The 10,687-nt window shown below is 40.7% G+C and overlaps 1 protein-coding gene across 3 annotated transcripts in view; it reads right to left on the reverse strand.

The window, feature by feature from the left end:
* The window catches only part of LOC308496921 (protein associated with UVRAG as autophagy enhancer-like), a 34,845-nt gene extending 24,371 nt beyond the window's left edge, over positions 1-10,474 (reverse strand). Inside the window, exons 1-2 of one of the 3 annotated variants that reach the window (XM_081046729.1) lie at positions 10,339-10,474; positions 8,603-8,678 (exon numbers count right to left, since the gene is read on the reverse strand). The gene's annotated coding sequence lies outside the window, so the exon portion shown is untranslated. Of the gene's footprint in view, positions 1-19; positions 197-8,602; positions 8,679-10,338 lie in introns of those variants that run through there. The other 2 variants (XM_081046730.1, XM_081046728.1) reach the window with 2 other exon arrangements.
* Between the last annotated feature and the right edge of the window lie 213 nt (positions 10,475-10,687).

The raw sequence follows: 10,687 nt of genomic DNA on the forward strand, positions 1-10,687 counted from the left end.
TAAAATCCAAAATTCTTACCTTGTCCTTACGGCATGGTATGTTCCCGTCCTGCACAAACTTTGGAGTCCTACAAGCTCTCGCACATCCTCACGGTACTGTTCTAGTCCCTCTGGCTAGAATGCTCTTTCCCCAAGTGATCACAGCTCTGGCTCCTTCCTGTCTTATTATGTGCCTTGGTTTATGAATTCCTTCCTCAAGAAGACTTTCCTAACTTCCTCTCTTAAAGTAATTCTCTGGTTACTCCCTGTCACGTCACCTCGCTTAATTTTCTTAATAGGACTTCTCAATTTCTGCTTTTTGTTTTGTTTTTTTTTTGTTTTTTAGCTTCTTACTGTCATTCCCTTCTATCCCCCTGACTATAAGCTCCATGAGGGCAGGGTCCTTGTCTGTTGTCTGCCAGGTCACAGAGTTGTTTGTATGCAGGGGCTCAATAAAAGTTGTGGACAAAATGAACAAATTCAACAAAGTAGAAATAAAGTCATGAGCTAGAGAAACAAGTTCTGTGCTAAATACAACTGCTCTATTACTGTGGCAGAATTATTCATATGGGGTAGAATTAAATCCATGTTTCATAAAGATATGAAAATTTTCTCCCCTAATGATTACAAATAGACCAAAAGAAGGTACACGGGAAAATTCTATGAAAAATTCTTGGGTTTTCTTAATTTGGAGGCCTTCCACTCTAGGTCATACATTTTGAAGTGATGCAGATATATATATATATATATATGTATGTATATGGAGAGAGATCTACTATACATGTCTATGAGTATATCTATCTCTATTTATATTTCTATCTATATATACATATACATGACATCCTAAAAATACTGCAAAAACTCCAAATCACCATTCACAAAATATCACAGGATATGGTGACAACCGGCACAAACTGCTACCCTGAAGTGCTTCATCTTCCTTCTCAGACCTTAAATCTCACCTGGCACCCCTAGTTCTCTTTGTTTCCTCTTCAATAACTTTGGGTGTTGTAATTACAAAAGGAAACCATGACTATGTTTTTATAGAATGCCCAAACACAGAAGCTTAGAGTAAAAAGTGAAGCACTCATTTCACCAAGTCTCACCAACCCTACTTCATTCCCAGACATAACATTGTTTACCATTTTATTCCTTCCAGATCTTTTCCTATGAATTAATGTACATATGTCAGATCAAAAGATACACTTTGTTTTCTGTATACACACACGGGATTACACTGAACACATTCTATTACCTGACTTCTTTTTCTCTCAATGATATGTTTTGAGGGTGTGTATCATATCATTCTTCTTCCCTGTCTTACCACTTTCTATGGTATAAATGTACCATACTTTACTTACCCAGGCTCCTATTGATGGAAATTTATTTTCAGTTTTTCACTATTAAAAAAAATACGCTTGTACAGCAATGACCATCTTTGTTCATGTTGCTTTCTGTTGACTGTCTTTTACCAGATCTCTCCTCCTACTAGTTCCAATTTTAGTTCCGTATCCATAGCTCATGATAACCTCACTATTTCCAAGAGAATTAAGCTGTTAAGGTTATGTTTTCTTCTCAGTTCTCTATGTGTCATATCTATTTTTGTGTGTAGATGATGACATATGTGGAATCATATGAAAAATGCAAAGCCTCAAACAAGTGGTAATAGTGATCCCTATATTTTTTATAAACAGATTAAGGTCAATAGTTCAAAGAGATTGATGTTATTTATGAGTCCCCTGGATACAAAACCGACAACTGCATTGAGCAAAAACAGACTTCCTTATCAAAAGTAATTTCCAGAAGCAGGTGCTTGCTCCACTTCCTTCTACAAAGCTGTTCTTGTTTCACACAGATAACCAGCAGGTACTGGCTTTGCCAGGTTATAAAAGGAGAACATTTTAGAGCTGGAATAGGCCCATCGAGATTCAAAGAGATGTCCAAGGTCACAGCTGGGTAGTGGCAGAGAGAGGATGACAAGCCAGGTTGGACGCTCATTAAGGAGCATGACTTTCTCTGAAAGGCGATTGACACAGAGGCGAGAGCAATGCTTGGAAATACAGTCCAGGCCCTCGTGATAGAGGCTCAACATCTCTATTTCTTGATCTTTAGATAATCCATAAGATACCGTCATACGCTTGCTTGTAGCCACAGGGCTTGTAGTCTGTTGTTCAATTAAACAAATATTGAGCATCTGCTACGTGACTGGCATTATTTTTGTTTTGGTAGCACTGGGCTAACAGTGGTGACTATAACAAGCTTCCTGCCCTCCAACAGTTTACATTCTGATAGAGGGAAGACAGTGAGCGACTAAACAAACCATTCATATATTTCAGGTACAGACAGGCAGTGGATAATGTAGGTCTAAGCAATGCCTGGCATCTTCTCCAAGTGCTTCCCACTGTCACAAACAAGGTCCTTTGACTCAGAGATGCTTAGGTACAAAGATAAAATCAATTTCCAAAAACATTTTAAAGGTAGAGAAATCAAGCTGCAAAGCTCACCATCACTTCTAGTGAGATTTTCCTATTGAGTGTAAGCACAGACCAGATTGCTAGTTAACTGAGATGCAGCAACAAAGGCCCCAGAGATAAGAGACCTCAGGACTCTCCAGCCTAGTCATTCTAGACAGGTCCCTGCCCATTACTCAGTGATCCCGTCGAGAATGACTGCACCACCAGGGCCACTGCAGGGCCATAGTATCGGCTATAAAGACGCAACCTTTTTAAGAGGGGCAGGTGACTCAGTTGGGCATGAGCCACCATGACCCCTACAGGGACCCCACAAAAGTCTTTCAGACCATAAGCATCCAGCAGTTTGATGTCAGACGAGCAGATTTAGCTCCTAATACCTTTAACAATGTTAAAGTTACTCCAGAAATGGACAACAAGCATCTCAGATTTAAGTTTAGGATTTTCTCTGGCCCAGAACTAACTACTAACAGAAGACTTTTGGGAACCATCAGAGTAAAGACTCATTTTAAATGTTACTTTCTCAGTGAGGCCTTCTGGTCACCTTATAAATAATGGCAACTGTCCCTCCCCAATAGTTCCTCTCTGCCTTTCCAATTCTTATTTTCTCTTTACTCTTTAGCACTAATCCTCATTGTATTTAACCTCAAAGACTAACACTAGAATGTAAAATCTCTGAGGGCAAGTTTTTAAAAAAAAATTTTTATTTTGGACACTGCTCTGCCCCCAGAACCTAGAACAGGGGTCACATAATAGGTGCTCAATAAATATATTCTGAGTATATGAATGAATGAACAAACGAATGAACAGTACCTAAGTATGGTTATGTTAATTATTTGTTGCCCAAGAAAGGAAGTCAAGAAAAGATGTCACCCTTTAGAAGAAATTGAAGATCACAACTTAAAACATATGCCAACCATTTCCTTAGAATAAAGGATGTCAGAGAATAGAAATCGCAAATAAGAGTTGAGGGTGAAAGGTAAAATTCATTTCTATCAATTTTATGGTGTCTTACTGATCATGCCTGGGAATAAACAAACACAAGCAAAGAGAGTCAACAGATCTTTAACCATAGCATGTGAACTGTTCGGTTAACACAGTTCCCCAGAACCTCGTCCCATCTTTTTGTATTACTTCCCTTCACGCTTTGACTTTAAACAAAGACTCACATCCCCAAAGATGTCAACAGATTAAAACTATCACATATCACACAGAAACCATTAGATGCTCAATAATACCACATCACAGCTTCCCCAACAGTGGCCAAGAATCAGAGGGAAATGTGACTTTCACACAGTTGCACCTTCAGGGCAGCATGTGCTGAACACTATATTCTAATACTAAAGCCCCAGGAAGGAAACATGCTGCAATGATGGCGTCACATGGACTCCTTTGTGACCAATTTACCTTTGGCAATGATCCTTAATTTAGAAGGTTGTTGTCAGAACATAGAGGAAGGACAGAAAACAATCAGAGCAATAGGTGGGGTGGGGTGAAAGAAGGGGAAGACCCAACACAGGCAAAGATCAAGGAATGCCAGATATTTGTTTAGAAATACTGTACAGTTGCCCAAGACACCTAAATGACTAACTTCCTCTGGTCACTGCATACTTGTATGTCACACTCACCACTCTCACTCTGCACAATGATGATGCGTTATATTTCACATTTTATTATGACTATATGAGAACTGAAATGGAGACTCTTATGGGACGTGCCCAAAGTCTCACCATTAGTAATTAGCAGAAGTGGAACAAAAACCAAAATCTGACACCTGATCTAAACCTCTTTCCACTGGTATTTAGATGGTCCATCTGGACTAAAATTAGACATTTTCTATTTCATTAGCAAAGTAATTTAAAAAATTTTCCCATCAGATTTGTCACAAAACACAGGATTAAGAACCACACAGTTATTTTTGATTTCATGCTGTTAGAACAGTTTTTCCCAGAATGTTATGATTATGCCTTCCTATTTATAAAAAAAATCTTTGCACAGACACCTCCAATATTGCACTATTTATTTATAAACCTTACATACCCACAGCTATTCCAATGCATTATGTAATTACAAAGCATACATGAAAATAGCATTTGTTCTTGCTTTCCAATGAATCATTTTGTATCCCAAAGGTGTATACACCCTCCACTTTGGGGAACACTGGTTAAGTAATGTTCAACTTAAAACCTTATACATAAAAATATAATAACAAACAAACAAAAAAGACATGAATAGGATTAGATAACTAAATAATATTTAGAAAAAATATTAATATAAACATTTACCCAAAGTACAAGTAGGTACCTGCACTTGAAAGATGGCTAGATTCCCATGTTTGAGCAAAATAAAAAGGGGGTGCCATATTAGAAAACAGCCTGGCAGTTCTCCAAACTGTATGGTTAAACATACAGTTCCCATCTGACCCAGCAATTCCACTCCTGGGTATATACCCAAGAGAAATGAAAGCATATGTTTACACAAATATTTGTACACAAATGTTAATGGCAGCATTGTTCGTATATAAGTATATATGAGAAACTATATATATATATATATGAAATGTCCTGAATAGGCAAATCCAGAGACAGAAAGTAGATCAGTGGTTGCTTGGGGTAGGGGGAAGATAGGTAGTGATTGCTAAAGGGTACAATGGGTTCAATGTTCTAAAATCTACTGGTAATGTGGCACATGTCTGTGAATACCCTGAAACCACTGAACTGTACACTTTAAATTGGTGAATTGTGTGTTGTATGAATTCTATCTGAATCTTAACTATGCTGTCAAAAAAGGGGGGGGGAGTACCCATCTTCCTTCATAAAAGTCTGGAAGACTAGACAGCGCTGGTATTGAATGGGCTACAGAGATCAAAGGAGCACAAGATGGAAGTAGGCTGTGAACGAGGGCACTGAAAGTTAAAAGGGGAAATAGAGAGTAAATAAAGATTCATTTACTGTGAACCTGAGAAGGAACTGATCTCTGAGATGGACTCTCCATGGTCAACTGAGGGCCCTCATTTTAGAAATAATGAGAGCCTGGGGCCATTTGCTGACAGGGGCTCCTCAGGTAGTCTACAGCAGGAAGAACCTCAGAATGAACTCAGAATGGGCTTCCTGGACTCTGCCCCTACAAGTTTAACCCTTCTGAGTCAACTGTTATAAGTAGTTCCTGGTTTCCTTTTTGACCAATGGACACCTCATTTACATAAAACAGATCTAATAGGGAACCTGGGTGGAAACTTTCACAATAAAATGTGCCCCCACCCCTTTGTCTTGGCAAAACACAATTTAAGTTTCTACTGGGAATCTGTGTCTCCCAGGCTGCAGATCCGTTTGCTCAAATAAATGCTTGTTATTCTTTATTACAGTCGAAAATTAATTTTGGTTTACAAGGGAATACAAGTATGTATGGCGATGAGAGAGGAGGTAGAAGTGAAAATGCCACAATAGAAACATCTAGAACAAGGAAAGAAAAACAAAAAGTAAGTGCTGACAAAGACAGATCAGCACAATGGGTAAAATAATTGAATACCAATTGTAAGACACTACACTGAGGGCTTCAGACATCCATCCTCACCTTTAAACCTCCTGCAAGAGAGGTTCTGCTGGTCCAGATTTATAAATGGGAAACAAAGTTAAAAAGGTTAAGTACCATGGTTGTGTTTGGTTAAGTGCCTATCTTTTAGAAATACTTAGAAATAATTGATAGAATTTCTTGAATTTGCTTTAAAATAATACAGTGGGAAGTGCTGGTAGGGGTATGGATGAAATACAATTGACCATTGATAATTGTTGAAGGTGATGTGTACTATTCTCTCTACTTTTAACTTTGACATTTTCCATAAGAAAATTCCCTAAGTTGAAAACCAAACAAAAAACCCCCACATTTGCTGTATCTGCGCATGTGTCCCTAGGTTACCACTCTGACCTTTTTATCTACTATCTCTATACCCCTCCCCTCCACCTCTCTGCCGCCCCATCTTTATTTGATTTACCTTTGGAGTGACTCACCATCGCCGTTTTTAAAACTAATCCCTACAGGTATTTACTATTTTATTATGCCCTATTTTTTCCCATAGCACTCATCTTCTGGTATCTTACCCATGATCAATTCATAACTAACATTTACTATGGCACTGTTCTGTATTTTCTACACACATACACACACACACACACCACAATCCTCGTAACAACCTATGAGGTAGATACAACATCACTACCTTCATTTTACAGATAAGAAACTGAGTCACAGCTAGTAAATGGAGCCAGTAAATCGACTTGCTCCCAAGTCCACAGTCTTACCCACAACAGCACAGTGGTGAAGGGAAGACCTTTAAATCTCACAAACCCAAACAACTCTCCAAAATATCAAAATTCACCAAGCACAGAGTGGCTTCGATGAATTCAGCAATGTCAGTGACATTGACATGCTTATCTCCCTCAGCCCAAATGTCTACACAGACTAAGACTAAATGAGAGTGAGCAACAACAACAGACTTTATATAGGTCCTAGGATAGTTTAAATGATTTGACAGTTGAGCCATATTGTTTAAAATACCCTTAAAATATGCATATACAAGAGTTTAAGTCTTCTCTCACCTACAAGATTTAAAGTGGCCGTATGTACCAAAAGCTCTCTTCGGAGAGCAATTACCAAATACAGAAAGAGAGAATAGGGAAGTACTTTAGATATATTTTCATGATTCAGTTGTTTTCTGAATCATTATAGCTTGTTGGAATAAAAGAAGGTAGAAAGAAAAGTGTAGGAAGAAATTAAAACTCCACCTTCCAATTTTCACCACCTGAAATTGACTAGAGAAAAGCACCTACTGGCCGTGGATACTTTTCAATGTTCCTATGAAGCGGGGCAGAGTTTGCCACCCAAAAATATACCTCTTTAGGGTATTATTTTAGGATATTAATTTTAGGAAACAACAGACATGGAAGAAGCTGGGAAAACCAAGTAGAAGTTACCCTTTGTAAAAGGACATTTACCTAAGGACTTCTGTAAGGGAAATTTCCATTTTTAAGGGTGTTTCCCTCACTGCACCAGGAAGTAGCAGATATCTAAATCTCTAGCAACCTGTTTTCAATGGAAAAAGCACAGACTTAAATCTGCACAACAATCTACTCTTGTTTGCTGTGCTCTTTGTGGTAACCCCCTATAACTGACTGATCACTCCTAACATCTTTTGTCTTTAGCACAAGGTAGTATTTAAGGTGGTGACATCTGCCTTTTGGCAAGTTACTCAGTTTTCCTGGGTCTCTCCCATCAATACAGGAGGTAGACGTGCAATTAAACTTGAACTTGTTTTTCTCTTGCTAATCTGTCTCATGTCAATTTGATTAGATCATCCAGAAGAACCTAGAAGGGTAGAGGAAAATTTTTCCTCCCTGACACCTGCAAAAACACAAACAAAAAAAACTCTTTGAGATCTAATTTATATTTATCTCTTTTAATAAATGTAAAGCTAAGAGTCCAAGAACAGAATTAAAGTTATTTTAGGGGAAAAGAACAATTTTCAAACATAACTCATGGGCAAATTACATGAACATTGTAGTTAATTTCATCCACCTTCCGTTCATTTGCCAGTTTCCAGCGTAATGTTATAGATGACAAAAACATTTGACTCTAAAACTTCCTTTTACTCACTGAGAAGTATTTCACTTCCACAGTTACACTTCATATTCTAGTGAGAAATAAAGCATTCATTCAAATATGGGATCATTATCACCATTTTGAGGATGAGAAAACTGAGGGCCAGAAAAAGGAAGCAAAGTCAAGACTACACAGCAACCCAGTGGCATTCTCAGGGTCCAAACCTTGGAATCTTGTTGCAGAGTTCAGTCTCACCACTTATGTCACCTCTATGTGTGGCATAAAACACAGTGCAGAAGTGCAAACAAACAAACAAAAACCAAAGAAGAAAAACCACAAGAGTCCCAATCAAGTATAATTTTTATACCAATCTGAGAGACATTACTTACTAGCTGTGTGACCTTGGGCAAGGCTCTCGGTGCTTCAGTTCCTTTACAGGATTATTGTGAGAACTAAATGAATTGTAACATGCATATCTCAGTTTGACACACAACATTCTATAAAAGTTAGGTTTAATTATCACCATCAGTATGATTTTATGAACAGTAAAGACTTACAGTTCAGTTTAAGTCAGCACAGTTATGGAGACCCAGTTTTATTTCCCAACCTCTTAACTCAGTCATCCGTCAACTCCTGTTAATTAAAATGGAAAAACCAATCAGAGGCCTTATTTGGTATCCCAGAAAGATACAATATCACATACAGGCCCTAGTATTGCTCATGTTTATAATCTCTGACAGCTGGGCATGCTTATCTAAAAAGAACTGCTTAATTTTAACAGTAACACAACCAACCATGTGAATCTCTCCTTTCCACATAAATCTAAATTTAGTGACAAGGGAAGGGAAACTATTCAAATTTGTCGATGCCATTATTTGAGTGCCTTCAGATGAGTGGGGGGAGGGGAGAAGACAGAAATGTCCTCTTTCTTCAGCTGTTTACTTATCTTCCTCAAATGCTTATTCTTGGATGTTTATCCTTGGTTCTGACAGATTTTCCGTGTTAGAAATTGAGAACTCCAACTTCAGAAATCAAGCAATGTTTTCGGAGTTAAGTGGTCTCACGAAAAACATGTCTAATCAAATCTAACTCCCTAGCGGCCACCGACTCTCGGTTCTAGCAGCTCCCCCACTTTGCACAAGCCCTAGAAGTAGTTGATGCAGAAAGCAAAGTTCCTGTCCCCTGACATCACATTGTGATGGGCAGTTTCACGAGGTACTGCGGTGAAGAGGAACTGCAACAAGAGACTGAGAAACAGACGCCTCCTGCCACTTTAGACAGGTAATCTGGAAAACTCCAGCATTTCCCTGAAGCTGCTGCCTTTACTCTGCTCCAAACAAGGTTCTGTTGGTGGCCAGGAGGAAGGTGTGGGCAGCAATGTGGTGATACCTTAATCAGTAAAGACTACACTTGAAACTTTTCAAAACACTACCCTCCCTCCAGTTGTCGTCCAAAACACCAAGTGAGGTAGGGCCAGTTATCCTCCCACTTCTCAGACCAGAAACTGAAGTTCAAGAACAAACTGAATGAAGTTCATTGCTAGGAGGCGTAAGGAAAGAGTCAAATAAACCCGTTTCCGGAACCCTCGGTTCTGTGCACTTTCCCACCACCTCTTCAGACCCTTCCGAATTCCATTGTGATAACACAGTAAGGGCAGCTCTTGAATATACCCTTTCCTTTGAATCTTAATTCCTGCTAGGGCTAAATAACCCCTCCTCCGATGGTTCTCCACTTGCTTTATCCTGACAGCATCTTTTTTTTAAGGGGGTAGATAGCAAACCCCACCTTGCGGTCACAGTCAGGCTGGCAGGGTAAGGATAAAATGCAGCAATTCCGCTTTTTCCGCGGCAATCTCAGCAGGTGGAATTCACATGGGGTGCTCGGGCCAAACAATACGCGGAGCTTTCCTGCTCCAACCTCGGTTAAGTTCGAGAGGGGGTGCTTCGCGGGCGTTCGCAGTCTGTGTGCTCACTTTTGGGGAACCGAGAAAAGCCACCGAGTCCGGAACACAGCACTTGGGACCACGCAGGGCTCATGCTTTGTTCTCACTGAGAGCGGTCCAGCGCAAAAGTGCCTTGAAGGTCCAGCTCCGGCCCTGCTGGACCCAAGCCCAGCAGAATGGCTCTCCTTTGCAAGCCAACTCCATAAAAATCCTCCACCCCTGCGGAGAAGCCCCTTCCTACATTCTCCAAAGGACCTCGGAACTGCTCTGACCTACCCTGGGATCCCTCCCGTCTCCGGCGTCCCTCCCACCACCCCACTTATCCCGCCACCTCTCCAGCCCACCCCCTACCTCGGGCTCCTCTGGAGTCCCCGGCTCCGCGCGTCTCATCAGGTGAAAAGCTGCGCCCGGTGAGGGCAGCTCTTCGACTCTCGGTGGGTAAGCAAACTGGCAGCATTGAGAGCTCACCGCACACCCCAGTGGCGAAGAGAGGGAGCGCAGAGCGGGAAGCGGCTCCGGGACGCCGCCACGCCCCCCCCTCCCCCTCCCCCCGCCCCTGCCCCCCCAAATCCCGAGCTACCAGGGCAATCCGAGAAACGATTCAGAGAAGCGAAGCGCCGCTCCCGGGCGTGCCGCTCGGCGGAGACGCCGAGGACAGGAGCTGGAAGGAACTCGGGTCCCGCGCTGCCACCGCGCTCCC

Source organism: Rhinolophus hipposideros, assembly GCF_964194185.1.
Source record: "Rhinolophus hipposideros genome assembly, chromosome: 4".
NCBI lineage: Eukaryota > Metazoa > Chordata > Mammalia > Chiroptera > Rhinolophidae > Rhinolophus > Rhinolophus hipposideros.